This window comes from Malaclemys terrapin, chromosome 4 (genome assembly GCF_027887155.1).
Source record: "Malaclemys terrapin pileata isolate rMalTer1 chromosome 4, rMalTer1.hap1, whole genome shotgun sequence".
In the NCBI taxonomy this organism is placed as follows: Eukaryota; Metazoa; Chordata; order Testudines; family Emydidae; genus Malaclemys; species Malaclemys terrapin.
In genome coordinates, this window is record NC_071508.1 from 76,642,557 (window position 1) to 76,666,554 (window position 23,998).

Consider the following 23,998-nt stretch of genomic DNA (forward strand, 5'->3'; position numbering starts at 1 on the left):
AGTTGCACCCTACAAATTATGTAAAGAAGTGGTAATTTAAGCAATTAAAATGCAATTAAAATTACTTTAAAAAGCAATTAGTGAGACTTTGTGGAGGAAGGAGAGGTTAATTTAGGGATATAGTAATTGGAGTTTGAGTTGTTTTTCCCTATGAGTGCTCCACTTTAGGTGTGTGTGCACATCCATGCATATTTGGTTGGAGATTTTCTGTTTCAGTATCCATGCCTTAGCCCATACATCTTTTTGCTCTGATCTGAGGGCGTACACTGATGGGCAGACACACTGCCACTCTATAGGGCTTTCACCTTTCTAATTGCTGGTAACCAGACCTCTGAAGCCCTGCCACGCCTCTTCCCCCAAGCCCGCACCTCCTTGTCCACCTCTTTCTCCCAAGACCCTGACCCCTATTGTTCATTTTTCTCCCTAATCCCCCTGTTCCATTGTCTCTATCTCCCTTCCTCCCTCAGCTGCCTCTGCTCCAGGACTGGGATGGGAGCTGCTGCAGTCTCACAAGGAGCCTGCCTGTAGGTAGGAGACAGCCCTGGCTAAGCAGGGGCTGGTGCAGGTTAATGACCCGTTGCTTCCCCCTGTACCATGGTAACTGGACTTTTGGTATCCACTCAGTACATCTGACTGGATACCGACAGGTCCCCTTTTCGACCAGACTTTCTGGTACAAAAACAGGCACATGGCAATCCTAACTGGCACCCAGACACAGAAGCCAATACCCAGGCAAGTGGCAACCCTACCACTCTGGTTCCTTCTCAACTATGAAATCTTGTCAAGGGAAGGACTCCTTCCTCTCTCCACTGGTGGGCAGGTAGTGGAGACCTCACAGGGACAAAACATCTTGAAGACCTCCAACTAATATACAGGAACACAACCTGTTGTCTAAGTAGTTGTCCCCATGGGTGCTCCACTTTAGGTGACTCCAGAGAAGCATTCCATCTATGGAAGTGGGTGCTGAGGAGACTGATCCATTACAGAATGCAGAACAGTCACACCAAAAGCTGCACTTGCCCTGGAAGTATGCATGATAGCATAGTGCTGCAGGGGGGGGGGGGAGGGGGAAGGATGTGCACAGATAACCAGGCTGCAGCATTAAAAACATCTGCAATGTGTATGTTCTTAATCGGGGCAACAGAAGTGGATTGTACCGTCATGGAATGGGCAGTCACCATGGGTGGGGGATGCACTCCAGAAGCTTCTTAAGATGCCAAAATAAACAGACACACTCCACCCAATGGTCCTTGGGTGGCAATATAAGCTCCTTTCATCCTGTCTACGAAAGAGACAGAGTCTAGGAGATGTTCTGAAGGGCCTTGTCCTTCCAAGATAGAATGCAAGGGCTCTTCTCATGTCTAGAGTACAAAGAATAACTTCTTCCCTTGAAGTGTGAAGTTTGGGGTAGAAGATGGTCAACTGAATGTCGATGTTGAAGTCCAATGAGATCCTTAGCAGAAAGTGAGGCTTGGGATGTAGAGACACCTAGTCCCAGTGAAACAACTCATAAGGTTGTTTTATTGGGGTAACCCTTCTACCCATCTAGCTGAAGCAATGGCTATGAGGAATGAGGTTTTGAAGGATAAAGGGAGAAGAGAATATCTTTACATGGACTCAGAGGATGTTGCCACAAATGCATTGAGAACTAGATCAAGGTCCCAAGGTGAAAAAGATAGGTCAAACCCTGAAAGCCATCAAGTCTAAGGATGTGCAAACACTGAAAACTGTTCAACTGGTAGGGGAAAGGCTGTAATAGGAGGCAAGTGGAGTTCAATGGAGCTCATTGACAAGCCCCGGGTTTTTACATTCAGCAGGTATTTGAATATGTGTGAGTGAAATGTGATTTGGGGGGAAGATAATGCTTGCCGGGTGTGCAAGGAATGGAATCACTTCTACTGGTTAATCTTTATTGTGAATGGTTTCCACTTTGCAAGAACACATTTTGCACTTATAAAGAACATTTTTTCTACACCTGAGAGCCATGAGGAGCCAGGCTTGAGATATGATATATATAGAAACTGTGGGTGAGTTATGCCCAGTTTTGGGTCAGTAGGCTTGCTGTCAGAGGGAGGTGAAGAGTTGACTGCAGAGATAGGTGACTTAGTTCTGGGAACCAGACCAACCCTGGCTATGCTTATGCTAGAAGGATGATTACTGCTTTCTCATGCATTAGTTTATACAGGACCTTGAAGAACAATGATGTTGAGGGATATGCATATACCAGAGTTTGAGGCCAAGAAAATGAGGAAGACATCTCCTAAAGAGTTGCAACCATGTCCTCTCCTCACACTTAATCAACAATATTTTGTGTTGGACAATGTCACAACTAGGTCTATCCCAGGGAAGCCCAAAGTGAGAAAAATCTTCCATAGGATAGGACCACTCAGCTCCAATTCATGGTCCTGACAGAAATGTTTGGTCACTGTGTCTGCTATGGTGATTTCCAGACCTGGTAGACATACTGCCAAGATGTTGATTCAGTAGGTTATGCTCCAGTTCCAAAGTTTTATTGAGTCTGCACACAAGGATTTGAATCTTGCTCCTCCTTGGCAGTTGCTTTGTTATCTAATGGGACTCTGCCTGCGTGACCCTTGATCTTGGGTAGAAAGTGACTGCACATTTAATGAACTGCTCTGAGCTCAAGTAGATTGATGTAAAGAGGAAATTACTGAGACTCCACATGCCTTGTACTGCGAGGTTCTGAAGGTGAGCTACCCAACCTGCTAAGGAGACATCTGTGGTGATGATCTTGGGAGGTGGGGGAGGCACAGAAGAACAGGACTCCCCTGCAAACACTGTGGGGCTCCTTCCACCATAACCTGCAGAATCTCTCTATTGTGGGATCTAGTTCTGTTCTTCTGAGAAGATTTCAGACTGTCTGAAGGTGGCCCCAAGTCTCTCCTCATTGAAGCTGGAGAAATGGAAGTTGCCCAAGCACACAGGCATGGGGGTGATGTACCAGGGTGGAGGAAAGAGGGGAAGGAATTGGGCCACAAAGTGGAAGCAGCTTTCAAGCAACATTCCATAAGGAGGAATTTGAGCCTATCTTTCCTCACTTTCCTGGATCTGCTCTTAAAGCCAATGCAGTCCTTGCACTTAGATAGAATGTGGAACTCCCCAAGAAAGCAGAAGAAGCTGGAATGTCCAACTCTGTGGGGAAAAGATCTACTTCAGATTTGGCAGGCCTTGAACCCTGGAGTTTGGGGCATACCCCCAAAGATAGAAGGCCACGGGCAAAGAGAGGCAGCCAAGGTCGGATGTGCGGGAATCACAAACACAAAAACAAAAAAAGTGGGAGGGACCGCTGTCCCCTTTGACAGTTCTCAGGGTACACTGGAGTGAGATCATCTTATTATTTCCTGCCTCCATTTAGATGGAGTCTAGCCGGTGGTAGCTCCTTAATATCACCAGCCTGACAGCCACTCAATCATTTTGTCACTAGCGATGCCAGCCCTGATTTTTGCCTTCCAAGTTAACCCATGGTGCACCCCAGTTCCTAAGTCTCTTTGAAGTGTTCCTCTCTGATATCTAGCTCTAACAGGGGCTACATACAGAAACTGTGGATTCCCTGCTCCCAAAGGAACAGTGTACCCTTGTTTAACCTGAAGTCACTGTTCCTGTATAATGTACAGCACTTGAGAGCACTTACAATAAAACAAAAGGTTTTTTTTTTTATGAAAAACTCCACTAGAAACAAGAGAGTGATGTGATGTGCACAAATAGCTACAACATAAAACAAAAATTACAAGATACAAACTAGGGCCTACATTTATCAATAGTTACCTTTCCTAACAAAAGGTTTTCCATCAAGAGTTCAGTCTGTTGCAGAGCTGGCTGACTTCACAGGAGCCAGGATCCAAACATTTATGAAACACACCACCGTTCCACAACATGTCTCCTCAATGAATGGATGCAGTGTGTCTTTCTCCACTGTGATATTCTGAATCAGTCTTTTGTCTTTATAACAAACTCTGAATTATGTTTCTTTTTTACCTCCAAGTAGTTCCAGTTGTTTGCAGTTGTCTTTTATGATTTTCCATTGTTCTCTGATGGGGCAATGGTAGACAATTGAGCCTTGTGTTACATCACAAGCTAACGAGAGATGAGTGGCAACTCTCCCCTGCATGAATAGGCCATCATCAAGTAATATCACTCCCTGGTGACTCCTTTTAACCATTAGATGACAAGGGCATAAATTTCAATAAAGTAATATTATTCATTAAATACTACCCATACACATATCATGCCATGATTATGAACATCAGTAAGTTGCAAGCTTTCAATACAGACCTTATAGGGTATTTGTCCATAAAGAGTAACATGTAAGCAATTGATTTGATGTAGTGAATTTGTCAGGTTTGAGATAAGAGTTGTTTACAAAGAATGGGGAACCTTGGCTCATAGAAGAACATTAGATACAGTCTCTGAGCTGCTGGTACAACAAGCTTGTGATGTTTATATCTGAAACCATTTTGTACCACTATAGGAACTTAACTACAGAAGAGTTATTTGTTTTCAAGTATCTTAAATCTCCTGTTCACTAGATTAAACATATGATAAATAGCTATAAATATAAAAATCAGCAAATACAGAATTTGTGAGCAACTATTCACACTGAGGTATTAAAATGTTAAATGGAGACTAGCTGCAAAACATAATTGCCAATATTTTCCTCACAAATACTAAACCTTTAAGTACCAAAAAAAGAAAACAAGCACGCAATTAGGAAACTGACAAAATATTCTCCTGAGTCCTGCCATCAGCTGCTGTTCCTGTGAATACTTTTTGCTGTATTAACCCATCTCTAGAATGGAACATGCTCCTTTCCCTTCTTGTTTCAGAATATTTCATGCACAACATATTGACAGCATGTCAAGCAGTTTTTCCACCGTTAAAAACAGTTGATTTTCAAATGGTGTCACTGGTTGACGTGCTGTAAAGGTGACTGAGTACTTGCAAAGGTAATAGGCTTGTTATTAACACCATTTGCTAATGAGTTACTGTAACATACCATACATATACATCTCATCATTGCTGGCACCATTCCAGGTCTAAAATGCTGGCTAATATTCACTGCAGGGAAAGTGTCTTACTTCATGAATATTGTAACTAGGTTGCATGCTCTAGTTGTCACAGTTTCAGGATAACTGCACCTGTATTCCCCCTTCATGGTCCCTCAAAGGAACCATTTAAGGTTTCCATCTCCGAGCTCTCACCTTTCTTGAGTAGAGACCTGTACCTCTCTCCCTCCTGACCAAGGGTTTTAAGGCTGTACAGTTCCCTGCCTTACAATGCGATATCCCCAGCAAGCCACTCTGCCTATAGTTTATTTTCTCACCAAGGGCTATGACCAGTGTATTGCCAGCAGTTATCAGCTACCACACAGATCTTTTTAAGCAAGCAAATTTATTTGTAAGGTAAAAGCATTTCAGAAAAAAATATAATAAAATAAACAAACAACAATAATAATAAATAAAAGTTCTTGTATGCAGGCTAAAACTTTACCAGAAGTCACCAATCAGTCTTATGGTGACCTGTTACAGGGTTCTCACTCACTGCTAGTGCACCTCCTTGTGTTTAGATTTGGAAAAGTGTCTCATGGCATTAGTTGCCCCCTTCTGCTCACTCTACAATAGTCTCTCCCGGTAAGTTGGCCCTCTGACCAGAACACCATTTAGTCCACCCCTTCTGGGGTTACAAAGTCCAAAAGGACCACTTTAAAATGGTTCTCTGGACAGTGTTCAGCCCCAGCCCTGGGCTCTTTGCCACTGTACCAGTGGCTGGCAGGAGAACCCAAGCCCATCTGCTGCACTACATTCTGGCCCAGGGACTCTAAACAGCAATCCAGGCCTGCTCACTCCCCACCCCTGTTGCTGTTTTCCTGGGAACCTTCCTATCCAGCATCTCTCTCTTCCATTGACTGTTCCTGGATTTACCATAGGAGCATTTTCTTTTCCCAATGGCTACTTCATCCCCTTACTTCAGGGCAGGATCTTAAGGTTTACGCTCTCCCTGGACTTCTTGCTTATCCCCAGCACCTTCCTCATCCCAAGGAGCAGTTGCAGCATCCTTCCCCTGCAGACCCCTTTGAGCTTTCTGGCTTTATAGTGCTGTCCTAGCCATTCCTCACCTCGGCTGACCTAATTGGCCTCATTAACCCTATCAGAGTTACTAAGGGATGCACACCCCATCACAGGCCCTAATAGACCAATGTCTTTCCAATGCTTCCACAGGGTTGGGGCCCCTCTTGGAAAGAAGATCCTGTCTGTTTGCTGGATCAGAAAAAAGGCCCCAAATCAGTATAGCTTTTTTATGTTGGAAGATCTTTATTGTCTGTTGACCTCTGGAAACCCCAGATTAAATCAGTATATGCAATTCTCCCTAGGGCATAGTACCTCTTCAAAGGTGTTTATAACCTGAGTGGTTCACTTTAATCACCCCTGCTGTATTTGGTTCCTGGGGGATCTAAAGACAACCCTCTCCCCTGTGTTGCAAATAATCCCTGGCCTACGGTGATACCTAAACCATTCATAATTGTAATACAATATGTTCCCCCAAAAGATACTGCATGGGGTTGCAATATCAGTCACAGTGTTTACCCAGAAATTCTCAGTGATGGCACAGATAGAAATTGATCTTCCTGCTCTGAAAGCGAAGGCCTCTAATTCTTGAGCTAAAGGAGAATCTCTTTTCATTTATAGCAACATACAGTCTAACACAGAGTTGATCAATTCAACTCTGGCTAGTAGAATGCAGTGGGTACTCATAAGTGTCAGACAGTAACAAAAATAGTACTTTATATACTGTATCACCTTTCATCTAAGGAAATCTAAGCATTTTACAAACCTTTCTCATAACAGCTCTGCAACATTTATATGATTATTTCCTTTTTATAAAAGCATAAAACAAGGAACAGTGGAGGTTAAATGGTCACACAGCAAGTCAGTAGTACAACAAGCATAGGACAAAAATTCAAACTCTCAGTTCCAGTTCTAGCCACTAAATATACTGCCCTCCCTATTGTATTTATACCAACAGGCTAATCAATGGAAAAGTAAGGGAAACCCAGCAGTTGACATCATGGTCAAATGTCATGGACAACAATAAGAATTTTGTTAAACAAGAGAATGACTGTTGGCCCCAGCAAGCCTACTGCTTTCCTAAAGTTAATTCAATTGGCTGGTTTCCTTCCCTGTGATTATCAATTATTTAGAAACTCTTCCAATTCTTAAGCTCATTTTTAAAACTTCAGTAACCATTTACCTTCAATTAATTCCTTGTTCATTTCAGAAATTCAATTTGAACTGATTAAACCTTTTCCTTGAAATCCCAGGTAAAGCAAACATTTGAGGGTTGTTCTTGTATGTTTTCTTTAAACAAACAAACAAACAAACAAAAAAACACACACACCAATAATACCTTATATTTTGTTTGTAATGTTAAAAAATGCTTGAAGAAATCAGAGTGAAAGCCTTTGGAAGGCCAATTTTTATTTTATTATATAATTCAAGGAGGTAAATCATAACCATAGATTTTTAAAAAACAAAAACAAAAACACTTTCTTCTTTCCAAAATAAAAAAAATTGATAGAAATGAAACAAATATTTCCTAAAAATAAACACACACAAAAAAATTCAACAAAACTAAAACAGCATACCTTTGAATCCCTTTCTCTCTTCTTATATTTATATTTTTCAAAAGTAAAACAATTATGTGTAAAATCCTATCCGGACCCCAGTTTCCTACTTTGCAGGTCATGTTTTCTAGTTTTCAGTGACCTTTCTTGGAGTGACTAGTTGACATTGTTCATGACAAAAAAGAATGCCAGGAAAGTTTCCTGGAAGGTTTATCTTCTCCACTAAAAATGTCTACTCTGTTTCATTCAGAAACCATGCAAAATCCTAGCAATGAAACCCAGGGTGGAAAACACACACACACACACACACACACACGAAAGCCAGAATGACTGCAGTTGCCTCTCTCGTCTCCTCAGAAGCCAGGCCTGGCTTCTGCCCCATGAAGATCAGGCCCCTACTTCCAAAAAAAAACCCAGGACGCTTCCTTCTGTGAAAAAGTCTTGTACCAACAAACCTCAGCCTGGGAAGAAACATCCCAGTCATGCCCTACTCCCATCAACCTTTAATTTTGAAAAGCAATACCCTGCCTCCTGGGTAAAAGAGCCCCACTCTACAAGCCTCACTCTGAGAACCCAGATCTCCACTCTTACAATTTTGTTTGTGCTGTATTTCCATGCAAATTATTCTCCACTTCCTCACTGTCATATTTGTCAGCTCAGAGAATGTTTAGAAGGCCCCTTTAAATGGTTCTAGTTCTGTACCTCCAACTTAGGGGACAATCATGACAGACATGCTCCTGTCCATTAATCCATCATCTGGTCATATCATTTTTCTGGTGTATTTGGTTTTTGGATGAGCTTCAGTGCTAGTTTGACAAAATATTGATTGTAAAATCTTAATTCTTACCCAGAAATACCTCAGTTGACCTTGCATTGTCCTATTTCACAGGCTTACTACCCCCTCCCCTAAACATATTCCAGTTAGAGTTCTCTTGGGTTCTCAGTCACTTGCTATTCCAAAGCTCTACCTTTGTTGTTCAACTGGTAAATGAAACTTTTTGCATAGCTTGCCCTTTTTATCTGCAAAGCAACCTCAACTCCTCACAGTCAGTGATGTTCACTTGCTACAGTGTTTTTAAAAGGGAAGATGAAGACTCTCTTTCTCTTTTTAATATTGCATTTAGCTGAGCTCATGTATAATCCCTTTCAAAGTGTTCAGCGCCTTGGGATGTTGTTTGCATGATAAGGCATTTTACAGATGAGACCGAACATGAACATTATTAGATTTGAGGTTGTTCCTCATACACTGCATACGAGCAAATGCTCAGGGCAGCTACACAACTCTCTTTTGCCCAGAGAGCTGAAGGTGAGGATGGGCTGATGCATTGGCTGTCTACAGCAGTCAGAAGGTTCAGGAAGCAGCCTTCCCCAACCTTGGACCTTTAAGCAGAACACTGTTGTGTAATGACCCCATTTGACTTAATGGCAGCACTTTATATATTAACTGCACAAAATGATATATAATCTCAAGCAGATGCTGGAGTCATAGGAGAATCAAACCCCAAACACTATATCCTGTGCTCTGAGAGGATATATGAACCGATACAGAACATTGCTTACTCCACCTGACAGCAGTTGCTTCTTCTGCTCCAGTGCTGATAACAGCCACTTGGGCAATTTGGACAGAATCAAACAGACCATGACACAGATTGTAAGCCCCTTGGGTAGGAACCATAAGGTCTCAATTGTTCGAAAAGTGCCAAGCCCACTACTGGTGTTTGATGAATACATTATAATATGAAATGTTTCATGTCAGCTGTGAACACACGTTCCCTCTAACAAAGAAAATGCCATCAGGCTCAGGGGCTAAGACACTAAAAAGCACGGTTGAGCATTTAAAAAAAATCCATAATAATTTTCAAGATTCTGCTTTTTTTTAAATGAAAGTAAAACATCACCAGTTGGAACATCAAACTGTCTTCTCCATCTAAACAATGCAAAAGCAACACCCTCCAGTGGGGTTTACCAAGTAGCATCTTAAACTACACAGTGGTCAACCCACCATGTAACTTGACTAAATGAACTCTTTCAGATGCTTTATGTATGTATGTTTATGAGCCGCTTAGTTATGTCTATTGATATTAAAGGACATTGCACATTGTGAATGATTCAGACATCAGGTTACAGGACTAAAGCAAAACAGAAAAATCATGTCCAAACTCTGTTGCGGTTTGTAGAGGAGGAAGACCTCATGTCAGTAGCAATCACCCAAAGCTATTCTGCACTGTGTTTTTAGATGCCTGAGGAGTTATGTGGACACTGGGAATTAAAGGAGATAATAAAAAATATGGTATAGCTAGAAAGAAGTTTGTCTATGTCTTCTCTCCATGTTGCTTCCTGTTCACAACACTCTGTGGACTGACAATTGCAAAGGCACAGCTCTCCTGGCTTGGCAGATAATAAGGGCATCTGTTTGTGTAGGAAATCCAGACCTGCTGTTTATATTTTTGACTCCTTCTAGCCTATACTTGCTGAAGGTGTTAATTTGAGAAATGAAAGTCAAATCATAATAAGGTGATAGATAACTTTGAATGGTATTATAGTGAATGGGAAAGAGGGGAGAGTTTGTGTTTTGTTTTTAAACAAGACATTTTCCCCTCCTTACCAGTCTGTCCAATAATCATAAAGCAAATAATAATCGTTAGCACTTACATATCACTTCTCTCATCTATAGGTCTCATACTGATTAAGTGTTATTACCCACCTTTTATGGACTTGGAAACTAAGACACACTGATTTATCCAAGGTCACACAGTGAGTCAGTGAAAGATTAGAGAGTAGAACCCAAAGCCGGTGACTCAGTCCAGTCACTGTCCTAACAACTGTGTAATGCTAAGGAGTAAGCACTGGATAGGGGAACATAAGATATTCACACTCCAGAACCAACCACAAACTTACATCAAACATGAATCCACTTCACCACCCACAGCCCTAGAGCACATCACCCAGGGAGTGCAGGAGTGGCAGTGAATGGCAGACCAACGGGGAACAGCCTTCTCTTTCTTCTGCGCTCAGGGCTGGCCTCCAGCAGTGCAGGACTGTTCTTAGACAGTAACTTCTTTATTCAGCTATCCCTCTCCTTCCAGTCACACAACTGAAGTGAGCACCCAGATTTGGACAGTGCTTTTCACACGAGTTAATTGTGATGAACCTCAGGAGGATCTAACTTATAGCACAGACAGCAAAGCTAGTACTATGCCTGACAGCATTAAGATGATGCACCACTTGAAGACACCTGTATACAGTAAACAGAGCAGAGAGTTCTTCTCACAGTGCCCAGTAAGATTCCCCACAAAAAAGTAGCAATGTTTAGAACCAGATCCTCAACTGAGGTAAACTACCATAGTTCTATGGAAGTGATTGGAACTACGCTGATTTACACAAGATGAACATCTGGTCCTAGGCAAGTTGCTTTATTAATCTAAGATTCATTTCAGTTTGTGACTGAACTTCCTACAATGAAAGAGAGACACAAAGATTACCCTCAAATCAAGGCAAAATATTCAGAAAAGGCTACCTGAACTCTATATTGGACAAAATGTGTATTTTGCTGTGGCCAGCCTGTATGGTCTATACCATATTTTCAACTGTACAAATTCTTTGTATTTTTTAAAAGGTCTTGGAGCGCTCCTGACACCTGTGTGAAAATCAGGCATTTGGAGAGCATCAATCCTGCAGAGCACCGAAGCAGAATTCCTAGGTTTAGTTCCTATATTTGCCATTGACCTACCCAATATAGTCACCCTACCATTTTGGTAGTGCAGAGGGGTCCACTCACTGCAAGAGAGCTTCCTCATGGCCAGGCATAGCATAGCAGCTGTATCCCCATATAGCTCCCTCTACTGATGGCTGTTCCATCACTGCTGTGATCTCTCTTCCAACAACTCGTCCCTCCAGCCAGGTCACGTGTTAGTCCACCCCTTCTGGCATAACAGGGTCCAACCCAGCTATAGTTCAATGACCTTACAGCAAGTCTTTGATCCATCTCTGGGCTCCATTATCTTTATACCTCTTCAGAGGGTTTCCCCTCCCCTTCCTTGGTGGCTGATAGGGGAACCCAGGCCCTCCCTCCTCTGTAGGTTCCAGCCCAGAGACCCTGTAGCTGGCATCAAAGATCTACTCCCTCATAGTCTTTGATGCCTCCCAGATGAACTCCCTACCTATTCTGCCCTCCCACCCCCCCCGGATAATGACAGACAGACTCACACACACACACACACACACACATACACACACTCACTCTCCCTTTCTCTGTGCAGCCCCCTTTCTGCTACAAACTTTGTGACTTTATAACCACCACCTAGCCCCTCTGGAGCTGGACTTAATTATCCATTATACCTGGCTCTTTCTATCTCGCAGGTACTCCCAGGTAGGTTAATTGGCCTCAGGCCCACATTAACTCCTTCAGGGCCTGTGTGGGGTACACATCCCAGAACAGGTACCTAAAGTGGAATGAGGGGTATAAAACAGGTGACATATAGATACCCAAACTGATTGTTTAGAATCTTAAGACTTCAGAAACTCCTTCTCCCCCCACCCCCACCACGTTTTTCTAGAGCCAGTAGGGAATTTTTGAACAAAACTTCTTGGGGTCAGAAAATATCAATTTGTCAAAAGTGAAACTTTTTGTGGAAATGTATCACTTCTGATAAAAATTTCTCAGGTCCAGGAGGGAGAGACCCCATCACATAATAGCTAGGTGGGAGATGTTCACCTGGGATGAGAAATTCCCAGGCTCTGCCTGAACCTGAGTCTTCCACTTGCCAGATGACGGCCTACCCATGGAGCTATTGGCTACTCTGAAATAGGTGGGTCTCTCTTTCCTCCCGCCCCACATATCTTTCTCTTCTTCCCTTCCCCTCATGGTTTTTTTTCCCCTCTCATAAAAACATTTAAATGGTCTGAGTTTCATTCCTCACTGGAATGAAAACAAATAATCAAACCTCAACATTTTCTGGAGACTGGAATTCTTGTTTTCTGGCCAGGCCTACTTTCTTTCTTCATGGTTCATTCAGCTCCATATGCTTAAAAACTCTGAATGTAAAGGCAATGTAAAAATGCCTTCTGTGACTGGTTTGATACTTGGTTCACTCAAACTGAAGCTCAGTGTCCTGACTAAAACAGTTTGCTGCAGATTAAAAATAAACTATGTTGAGATCAGCTACTTCCAGTCTTAGCCAAAGAGATATTTGAAGTATTTTACTACTATTGCCCTGAGACAGCTTGTGGCAGCTCTCTGATTCTCTTGTCCAGATTGGTTTAGACACATTTCAGCAAATGGAAGTGATCCATTGTCAGGTTCTTTGTGTGCAACAGCGAGAACGTCTGAAGCCACATAGCTGGTTTGATTAATCTCAAATGTCTTTAGTGTGACAACAGCTATATTCGTCTTTACAGCGTTTGATAGAAGTTACAGTGTAAGTCAAAGCTAATGGCAAGCCTGGCCAAGAATTCAGAAGCACAAACACTACATATGTGGAGTTCATTATTGCAAACATTGGCAAATCTCATGCAGAGTTGGAGTTTGCATTCTGTTAAGTGTCTGAAACTGGAGTGTTTATCTGAACTACCCAAACCACTTAATTCTGCAATATTTGGTTGGAGATCTCATGACATTTCACATAGTTCCTGCTTCCATTCAGAACACTCACTCTATAGATACAGCGACGTGTATATACATGCCCATCCACCCTGTTTATGAAGGTGGTCTCAATTAGATTAACTGAAGAAATGTGTAATATATTTACTACATGCCTGTGCAATCAATTGCATGCTTCAATTTATTTATCAAATGCCTACACTCTTTATTGTATATTTATGACTAAATCACCTAATCACTACTCCATCTCCCATCTCCCCAGGACTTACTCTAACATTCCAAATCCAGCTTGTTTATTCTCCGCCCCCGGCCCATCACACGCACACACACACACACACACACTGAGATCTTTACAGTTGGATTTGAGGTTGACAAGACATCTGAAATTACAGGCAGAGGGATATGGAAAATATCTCAAATAATAATAATATTAATAATATCTACCTCAGGAGGGCGAGGAGAGTAATTGTTTACATTGCATCCAGCCATCTCAAAGTGCTAACTGTAACTCAGTGGCAAAATGGTAACAGCTGCCAATATAGCCTCAGTCTGAATGAGAATTAAAGAAAATAAGAAACAAGAGAGGAAAAGCAAACTCTCTGTGAGAGTTGGTGTGTGTTTCTGGTGTAGCTGGATGTACCAGAACACAAAATGTCAGCTGATTCTCTCAATTTACTATAGTAAAAGGTATAGTAAACAGAAAACAAGTCACAAGAGATACATACACAACAGGAATGATATAAAAGTATGGCCTCTTTCCAATATTCAAGAGAGGTAGGAATCTTTGGTTGTTTTTATTTATACGAAGGCAAACCAAGTTCCTGGGATCTGAGCACTCTGGAATTTGAGGATAGTTTACAGTTGTATCAAACTCCTTGATTATCTTCTCACTCTAACCAGAAGCATTCTGTCCAAACAATCATTTACTTTGGGGAAGTTCAGCTCCAGAGCCTTTGCTTCTTGGCTACATCTCTGGTATTTAGGAAGTGTGACTGTGGAGGAGGCAAGTGGATTAATTGTTTCACTCTGTATCTTCAGGAACAATTGCTTATCATAATAACCAGACCAAAAAAAAAAAAAAAAAAAAGGATGCTAATGCACATATACAAGTATGAATCCATACATTAACAGCATGAGACCATATTATTATTCCTGCAAAATGCATGCCTGAATCACAAGAATTCAAAGGCATTTCTGTTTCAAATTACTTCTTAAACAGTATGATTTGTCTAACATATTATTAAGGGCTCTTCAGAGGAAAAGGGAAAAAATGGTTTAATAGCAAAGAGCATATTGATTGAAGTGTAATTTCTATTATCACAGCTAAATTGTATTTTCGCATGCAAGCTGGAGCCTCAGTAAACAGAGATTATTTTTGCATGTGTCCCCTTAAACATATTGTTGCTCATTTCTGTGCTTTGTGTTGTGTCCATTTTGTATTAAATTGCAAATAGTAGTGCATCATGTACCAATACAGAATGTGATGTTTTTAATTAGAAGCCATTTCTTTACAAGAGAGACACCCCCTGCTATCACCCCTCAATGCATTCAATTTAAAATAACACTGTCAACATAAATACCCATTTGAAGATATTCCTTATATGGGTTCCCACTAGCACCACCCAGATTATTAAAACTGAAAGTATTTTTAAAATGCTCAACAGCAGCAGGGTTAGGCCACTGCCGAAAGTCAGTGGGAGTTTTAACATTTATTTAACTGGGAATAAAGACAAGCCAATGCAGGGTGTTTTTGAAAATCCCAACACTGGTGCATGTTTAATTATCGTGTTCGTTTTTTTTTTTTTTTGGACTTCACTTACAGTTTATCTACATTGCAGTTTGTATAGACATATCCACATTAGCTGTACTCACTAAAAAACAGACATGAGGACACAGCGACAAAAGCTTCAGCCCGATCCTGCCTGACCCCTCCGGATACACACATGCTTGTCAGCCTGTGCTGAAACTCACACCTCTGCATCCTCACATCTATTTTTATTGAACTAGCTACATTACAGCTACCACAAGTATGTCTACATGTGCCCCCAGAGGCAGAAATTTTGCGTATAGCATGCGAACAATGTGCTCCACCCATTACGCTTGCTCCCACTGGTGCCCTGGCTCTGCTGTGTATGCTGATACAGAGGTGGGGCATGCCCCTCTTTATCTCCACATCCTTCTTGTTCTCCTGCTCCTCAAAGGGGAGCGGGAGCAAGTAATCCCTGTGCAGCCCAGAGGGCAGAGGATGAATGGACTGCTACTGCATGCAGGTGAGCAAGGGGACTGGGACGCTTCTTTTTCAACCCTCCACCCCAAGATCATGTAGTCAGTAGTTTCATTTTTCTTTTTAAATTGCTCTATGGTCAGTTTCACTCATTCTAGAACAAGAATGTATTGGGTTTGAGACATCAGCACTGTAATAAGTTTTTAAAAAAATAACTTTTAAAAAAATGCTAAGGACATTTTTAGTGAACATACTAAGTTTCAAAAATCTATTTTCTCTCCAAAACAACGAACATTCTGAACTTAAACCACATTACTATTGATCTTTTAAACACATTTTTGAACAGAAACATTTTGATGTACAGATGAGACTCATGAAAATATTTGTTTTCCTCTGCAATCTAATCTTGCAATATACATAGTCAATTTTCCTCGTTAAAGGGATGAATTTGGATACCACAGACAGATAGTTGAATGACTGGTTGCAAAAGAACTTCAATGAATTTAGCCCTTATTTCTTTTCATAAGTCATCTGTGAACAGACCAATGTGTACTATTTCATTTAATACTCATAATTGTTTGAAACGTGTTTGTGAACAAATTTTAGTGTATTGGTTGTTTAAAAACTTTACAATTTGCCTACTCACTATTCTGGAATAGTAACTGGTCATTTAAGTCACATAGGGTACGACTACACTTACCGGAGGGTCCGGCGGCAGGCAATCGATGTTCTGGGATCGATCCTGGAAGTGCTCGCCATCGACGCCGGTACTCCAGCTCGGCGAAAGGAGTATGCGGCATCGACGGGGGAGCCTCCCTGCCGCATCTGGACCCGCGGTAAGTTCGGACTAAGGTACTTCGAATTCAGCTACGTTATTAATGTAGCTGAATTTGCGAACCTTAGTCCGAAGTGGGGGCTTAGTGGGGACCAGGCCATAATATCATTTCTACTCCCTCACTGGAGCTTTTTAAGCACAAGAATAACTGATAAAGAACTATAAGCAGTGAATAGCAACTATCAAACAACAGTGAAACTTTTTGATTACATACAAAATCCTTTGCAGTCATGAGAATTTGGGTATTTACAGTACAAACATCCAATTCCCAAGTATTTGGGCGAGCAAAATCTGTTCTCACTAATGTTTATGAATAGTGTTGAGAAGGGGGGTAGGAGAGAAGTCAGCAAGACTATGAACATGGTAGAACCAAGCCACCATTGAAAATTCAAATGAAATTTCACAGACGCTCTTTTTGCAGAATCCAAACAGAGCTAATGAGTGTTCCACCGGAATCTTACACTGGACCTATATCAGACCAAAAGGGCTCTAGGCAGTTGATGTCCAACAAAAATAGGGGAAAAAAATCAAGCATTACAATCCCACCAACAGCAATATCCGAGATGATTTTGCTATTCCAGACTGACCGTGCTTAGTGCATATTGCAATGAGACTTAGAATAAATGGCCTTTTGTCCTTCCCTGGTGTATTAGTACATTAAACCTGAGAAGGTCATTAATATTACTTAGGATCTTCTCAGAGCTGAAAAGTTTAATCAAAGTTTACATCATTGGCTGCCTCTCTGTAGCTTAGTTTGTAGCATTCCTGCTACATAAAGGTCAAGATGATGCTATTTTTGGGCAAGAGAACTAATAGTGAGGTCTATCTAGACTTTGGCCAGGCAGGCTCTGTGTAATTTTCTCTAGTGCTTAGTTTTATGAATTATCATAAATCCTGGCCTGTGTTGTCATGGATTCTCCCTGAGCTGAGGTTATCTATTGCATAGTAGCATGTGATGAAGACTAATGTTTATGAGCCAGGCTAAGAGACAGCATCCTCAGCAGAGACAGAATTCCCACTGATGACCATACATTTAGCAGGTTATGGCCTTACATTCATGTTTCAGTTGACACACAAGTCAGCAACATCGCCAGAGGTCCAGAAGAGGAGGGCTAGCTTCATGGCTTGCTGCCTCCACATGTTCCCTAATACAGCTTACCTAAGGGCGTGATTCTTGAAGAAAAACAATTCCCATTAACTTCAATTAAGCGAAGACAGAAAATGAATCATTAAAGAGGATTCCAAAGAGAGTCTATCTTGCAGATGGACCTTTCAATTACTTTTAAAATTTAATTCCTTTTAAAGGAAAATTGGGGCTTTCACTTACAAGATGTTCTCTGGGCTTATCTCACCTAGAAGAGACTGAGTACCATAAGGTAGAAGGCAAAATTACAGTAAAGGCAACAGAAAGGCCTGACCTCTGACAGAATTTCTCATATTATTTTCGGTGCTATTATTAGCCAAATGCTTTTTTGAAATCTCTAACCATTAGCTCTTTGGGTGAAATCAGTCACACTCATTCGCCTAAACTCACATGCAATCATCATTAAAATAAATCCATTGAACTCACTTGATGTTCAGACTATCCAATCAAATGTCAGCTTGTTTGGCTCCCACATCAATAAACTATCTTGAATTCTTGCAAGAGAGAAATTCATTTCTGGAGAAGACAAATAAAAAAAAAAAGACATTACGTTAGACTAGTGAAAGATTGCACATAAGTGACCAGCAGTATTGTGCTGAAAAACAAAACTTTCCCAATTGACACATCTATTGGGGAGTGGGGAGGAAATCACAATGTAATAAAGAGAGTAGGGTTTTATTATTGTGGCACAATAATTGACACAATTTTTTTTCTATGCAGAAAACAAGGAATTTTGACTGTGAACAGTTTTTGTTTGGTTGGTTGTTGTTTTTTTCTCCCTCTCTTTTCTCCTCTGAGAAAAAGATTATGATTTTCTCTAAAAAAGAGTGAATTTTCTATTGTGGCAAAACACCTCCATTTTACAGGTTTGCTGAGGGCCATTAATCTGTGCCATTATTGTCACCAAAAGGTCATTTCCTGATGAAAATGAGGACATTTCACCTTGGTCAATATGGACAGAAGGATTTTGAAGCAATTTGAAGGAATTTGTTTCGGTGGTACTCCAGAATAGCACTTGTTTTTACACTTTTGGAATGGCTACTAATAGGAACAAATGAAGAATAGGGAAATTTGAGTGGAGTAGCAAGACAAACTTCTATCAGTGAAATCTAACTCCGGAATGGTCTCGCTGGGGAAATGGTGTAAGCCTGACCATTCCAAATATATTTGACAAGGGACTAGTAAGTGTGTATGTGCAATAGGATTTTCAAGAGTGATTAGCATTGGCCTAACTGCTCCTACCGAAGGCAAAGGTAGCTTTACCATTAACTTCAACGGGAGCAAAGTTAGATCTGTGTTAAGAGCTTTTGAAAATCCCACCCATTGAAAATAACCCTGCAGCGGAGGTGACAGCTTAGGCAGAGTTCCCCTCCACCCCCCGCTTTTTTTTTTTTTTTTTTCACTCCACTGGCAAAATCTGAGAGCTTTCCAAATATAATGTGGAGTAGGCTTCACTGCTTAGGAGACCTTAGTAACTTCAAACTGAACAATATAATAGAAAGAATACACTGTTGAAGACAATCCAGAACTAGAAGACCATGCACTAAAGTCTATGATTGAAATACTTGCAAAGATATCAGTATTGGCATTGGATACTCATGGAGTGAAAGCAGGTGGTGTGATACAGCTCTACAATTTTGTCAGCCCTCCATGGAGCTAGGATTATGACATATTATATCTGTGTAATTATTAAGAGATGCAGACTGGCTTTAAGCAGATTGAGAACAAAACTTGGCCCTGTGACAATATTAACAATTCAGATATATAAACCTGACCCTCCAACTGAAGTGAACTCCTTCCTGCAGTGACCTATTGTGTGAAGGCTAGCCTGTTATCCTTCATACACTCTGGCAGCCCATTGTGGAACAACCACAGTGTCTCCTAACTTTCAGTAAGTTCAATAAACCTTTTATGTAGTGAATAGTCCCCCTCTAAGAATCTACTTTATTTAGCCAAAGGCCAAACATGGTACACAAGCAAGACTCAACCCCAGTATCTAGCTGGTGGGAAGAGTGTGTGGAAAATGGGGGGGGGGAGTAAATCTTTAGTCTGTCTACCACACCTGAGTCCATTTGTCTCTTCCTTCCAAGTTCCCTATTAGTAAAGTCCTCTTGACCAGGGACCCCTTTCTGGAGTCAGGTCTCTTGCCATCACCAAAAGAACAGTTCCTTTGCTGAACACAGGATCCCCACTTAGGTCAAACCACTGCAACTTGTTTACAGAGCAGCATGTACTGCCTCTGCAATCTGATCCACCTGCTAAAAAGTCTTTCTGCTCAAGTCAGGTCTCTCCTAGGTGCTTAGCACTATCAGCTTTCTCCCCTTCCAGAATCCCTTCCCTTCAGGGATATCCTTCCTAGACTCCCTTTCTGTATAAGCTCCCTACCCAGGTCCCATAAGAAATACCTGTCCTTAGAAGCCTCCTGTGTTTAAGAACTTGCTGACTGAGCCTTCATAACTGTTTATTAGGCCCAGGGTGTCCTTAGCTAATTGACTGCTCTTCAGCTACCTACGTAATTAACTACTCACAGGAGCAGCTAGAGAAGCTCATTCGCCTTAGCAGAACCTGTCACAGGTAGGCTGGGTACCTGATCCCATCAGATTTAGATGAAAGGTACAAGATGGTTACTGAGTCAGGAGGGTCTGTGGCTGCTCTGCAGCTCTACAGGAGAGACACGGAGAAGAGAGAGGCATTAATTGGGGTTGCAGTAGTGGAAAGACATAAAAGAAAGGTACTGGAGAACAGTTTAGGGCAGTGGAGAAGGGGCTTGTATTGCAAGTCTGGGAGTGGGATAAGGGCTTCCCTGGTAAGCCTACTCCATCAGAGTTAGTTCTTGCAACCAGTAAACTAGAAGGCTTCTGTGACCAGGTCACAGGGGGTGCAGGAGGACTAGTATTTTGGAGAGGTTGGGGAAGGAGACCCAGGAGAAGGTGAAGGGCTGCACTGCAGTAACAGCCACAGGACTTGGGGTAGAAGGACAGGCACCATTAGGCATGGTGGCTGAAGCAAATTCCATAGTGGAACAGGAACAACGACAGAACCAAGCAGAACCAGGGTGTGTTGACGGAGGACAGGGACACAAGTTAGGTCCCTGGCTCACCCCTGCCCCAGTGGTGGGGATTGAGTCATGAGGTCTGGCAATAGCAGCTGATGCAGAGGATAGAGGAAGTGGTGATGGAGGAGACTGGCTCACAGTGCCAGAGGAATGATGGAGAGACCTGGGTTGTAGTAAGCAGCTTCCTGTGTGCCCAGTGACTCACTGGTAACCACAGGGGAGCCCGGTATGGGGCTAGTGGTGAAGGCACTCATTATTACTCATACAGAGCTTGGTTTGAGGGCTGTGCCCAATAGAGGTCACATGTGGACATGGAACAGAGGAAAGTGTGGGGGTTCGGATGAACTAGAGTAGAAATAGAAGTCGGGCAGGAGGAAGGGGTGAGGTTGGAGATGATCAAATAGATGACAATCTCCTTGATTAGGGAACAAGAATTTCCAAAGTGGCAGGGGAAGAATCCTTCATACATAAAATAAACCTGAGGGAGGCAGGGATGAGAAGTGGAATTTTACTGCTTGGGCACTCTGGGACAGCTGCAGCTGTCAGTGTAGTGCAGACTCAGCAACTGCAGCAGCAGCACAAGGAACTGCTTGGGTCTTCTCAGGAGCAGAGGCCATTAATGCAGAAAAGGACACTAACCACCACTGGGGTGGACTCAGCCACCAGGTTTGCCATTACTAAGGGGGTGATGTGGGGCCAGAGGCATCTTGTGTAAAGATATTGACGCAAATGAGTTAAAGGAATAGTGGTCAACAGTGAGGGCAGTTGGAATGGAATTGGGGTGAGGGTACAGGGTCGGATATCTGGGGTTGGGGGAGGAGGGACATGTTTTGTTTGCTATACTTTTCCCTAACACCACCAATGCCAGAGAGATGTTTCAACAGAGATTGTTATTTTAAAAGGCAGAGGTTTGTATTTTTAGACCTAGTAATGGCAATTCAGCTGCCAGTGACAAGAGATGGACCTCTGTTTTCGGAATAATAATCTGAGGGAGAGCTTTTGGAAGCACTATGGGAAGACTTGTGGTAAAAGGGCTTAGCAGCATGCTTCTTTAACTGCGCCAAACATAAAGTAACAATTCTCTTTAGAAACAATACAGTTCCAATCAATTGAGGCCTGGTTAAGGCAGGCGACAATAGTTGCAAAGAGAGGAAAAAACATGGGAATTTGGTACATGCATATCAGGGGAGATGGAAGGTGGGCAGAAGACAGCAGTATTGAGCAGGAATAAAGAGTCTCCTGAAGGAGTGGGGAGGAGATAACTGAGAAGGGAAGTAGAGGAGCAAAACTCCAGTGACCCTCAGAGGGAGAGGTGAGGATTGCTGGAGGGAGAGATGAGGAGGATTTGATGCTAAATAAGTAACAAGGAGGATGTGAGTTCAGTGAGCTATCCTAGTAGACCCCAATAGTGTCACCAGATGCCTGGTGGATAGGGAGGGGCTTCCTCCCCTCTGGGCTGCTCTCTTTGAGCCTTTACTTAGTGGTTATTCCCCCAATGGTGTTTCCCCATCTATCACAGGATCAAGCAATTGCATCTCCCTCTCTTAATGAGGGGCTTCCCCCACTGTCCCTATCATAAAGAGGAGCTTTGAACAGGGAGAGAGTGAACTATCTGGAAATGAGAGGGTGCTAGCTCAGGTAAAAGAGATTCTCTGGGGCTGGGAACCCCAGATGCCCCCCCCCTTTTTTTCTTCCATGACCTCTCCCCTCATGTACAGAGTTGGGTAATAAATTGTCTCCTCTATACAGAGGAGATGGAGGCTCAGGAGTTAGGTGTGGATGCAGGGTTTTGTCGCACCCTTGTCACAGAAATAGAGGCTCTGGAGTCAGTCAATGGATATTGGGGAAGGGGCTGGAAATGTGGAGGGAGTAGTAGGTCAGCAGGCAGGAGATGGAAAAGAGGATAAGAGAACTGGGGTTTGTTGGGAGAAGGGACAGGGGGAGCTGGTGGGGATATCTAACTTGGTCTCTGGAGATGGGTCATGTTAAGTGATGTCACCAGCCAGTGGAGGGGTCACACTAACTGGTACAATCCCCCAACCTTCCCCTCTCCCACATGCACAGTTTATCCCAAAGCCTTAGGCTTGGTCTACACTCACCCCCCAAATCGAACTAAGGTACGCAACTTCAGCTACGTGAATAACGTAGCTGAAGTTCGAAGTACCTTAGTTCGATCTTATCTCGGTCCACACACAGCAGGCAGGCTCCTCCGTCGACTCCGCGGTACTCCTCTCGTCTAGCTGGAGTACCGCAGCTGACGGCGAGCACTTCTGGGTTCGACTTATCGCGTCCAGACAAGACGCGATAAGTCGAACCCAGAACTTCGATTGCCAGCCGCCGAACTAGCGGCTGGGTGTAGACATACCCTTACAGACAGGGAAACAAACAATTAAGACACACTGGTAAGAAATTAAGAAGGGGGTGGGTTTGGTGAGAACTGAAAGGGGGCAGGGAAGAGGGAGACTTGAGAGACTGGGCGGAGGGGATGGAAAAGTGCATGACATATCAGTATTGCTATCAACCCGTGAGGAGAATGAGAGGCTGAGGATTTGCCTTGGGAGGTATTCCTCATTATGGAAAAACAGTATCTGATGGATTTAGTGCTAATAAACATTCAGCTACATTAATTAAATAAAAAAATGTGAGGATCTAAAAATAATCATCATAGCAAAAGAATAGTTTTCTATAGTTTTTACTAACTATTGCACTGAGTTTAGCACATTTTACCAAATATCATGAAATCCCAACATAGATTAGTGAAGGCTGAAGTACATAGCATTGTGCAAAAAAGAAGAGTTTGGCATCTTTGTTAAGAAAGCAAATAATTTGGAAATCTAGTAAGATCTGTAAGATTTATTGAGTTCATGAGAAATATCATGGGACCAGTATCACTCATTCCTTTCCCTCTTAAAGTACCCATTATCCTGTAGGCTGCAGTCTACTGAACAGCAATGAGTTCCTGTAAAGAAAGCACTTCCTGAAGGAGAAGCAGTATTTTAAAAATCCAGGGCTGTGCTACAAAGACTTTTCCATTTGAGAATATGAAGGCATGTTACAATTAATCCTAATAACACTCCCTTGTGAGTAAAGTCAATTTCCCCATTTGACAAATGGGGAAACTGAGGCCCAAAGGAGTCAAGTGACTCTCCCAAAGTCAGACAGCATGTCTGTGACAGAACTGGGAATAGAAGTTGGAAGCCCGGACTTCCAGTTCCCAGAGTTAAGCAGTAAATTCCATGTTTCTTAGGGGAACTGGGTGTGTACAAACAAGTGAACAAAACACTTTTTTTTTTTTTTTTAATCTCAAAAATTTGGATTCAAAGAGAACTTTTGGCAAAGGCTCAAATCAGTTCATCTGTAATCCTAACTAGTTAGGCCAACTAAGAATTTGTGAAACACTCAGTAGTATATTCAAGTTCCACCTAAAAATGGACTAATCTGCTTGTATTTCATAGGATATTGATCTTACATTTGTTCCCATATAGGCCTAGAGCTCCCAGCA

The 23,998-nt window shown here is 42.2% G+C and overlaps 1 protein-coding gene across 2 annotated transcripts in view; it reads right to left on the reverse strand.

Annotated features, from left to right (window-relative positions):
- The window catches only part of LRRC4C (leucine rich repeat containing 4C), a 1,133,428-nt gene that overhangs the window by 737,691 nt on the left and 371,739 nt on the right, over positions 1–23,998 (reverse strand). For both annotated transcript variants that reach the window (XR_008444790.1, XM_054026879.1), the window contains exon 2: positions 17,868–17,957. The gene's annotated coding sequence lies outside the window, so the exon portion shown is untranslated. The remainder of the gene's footprint in view (positions 1–17,867; positions 17,958–23,998) is intronic.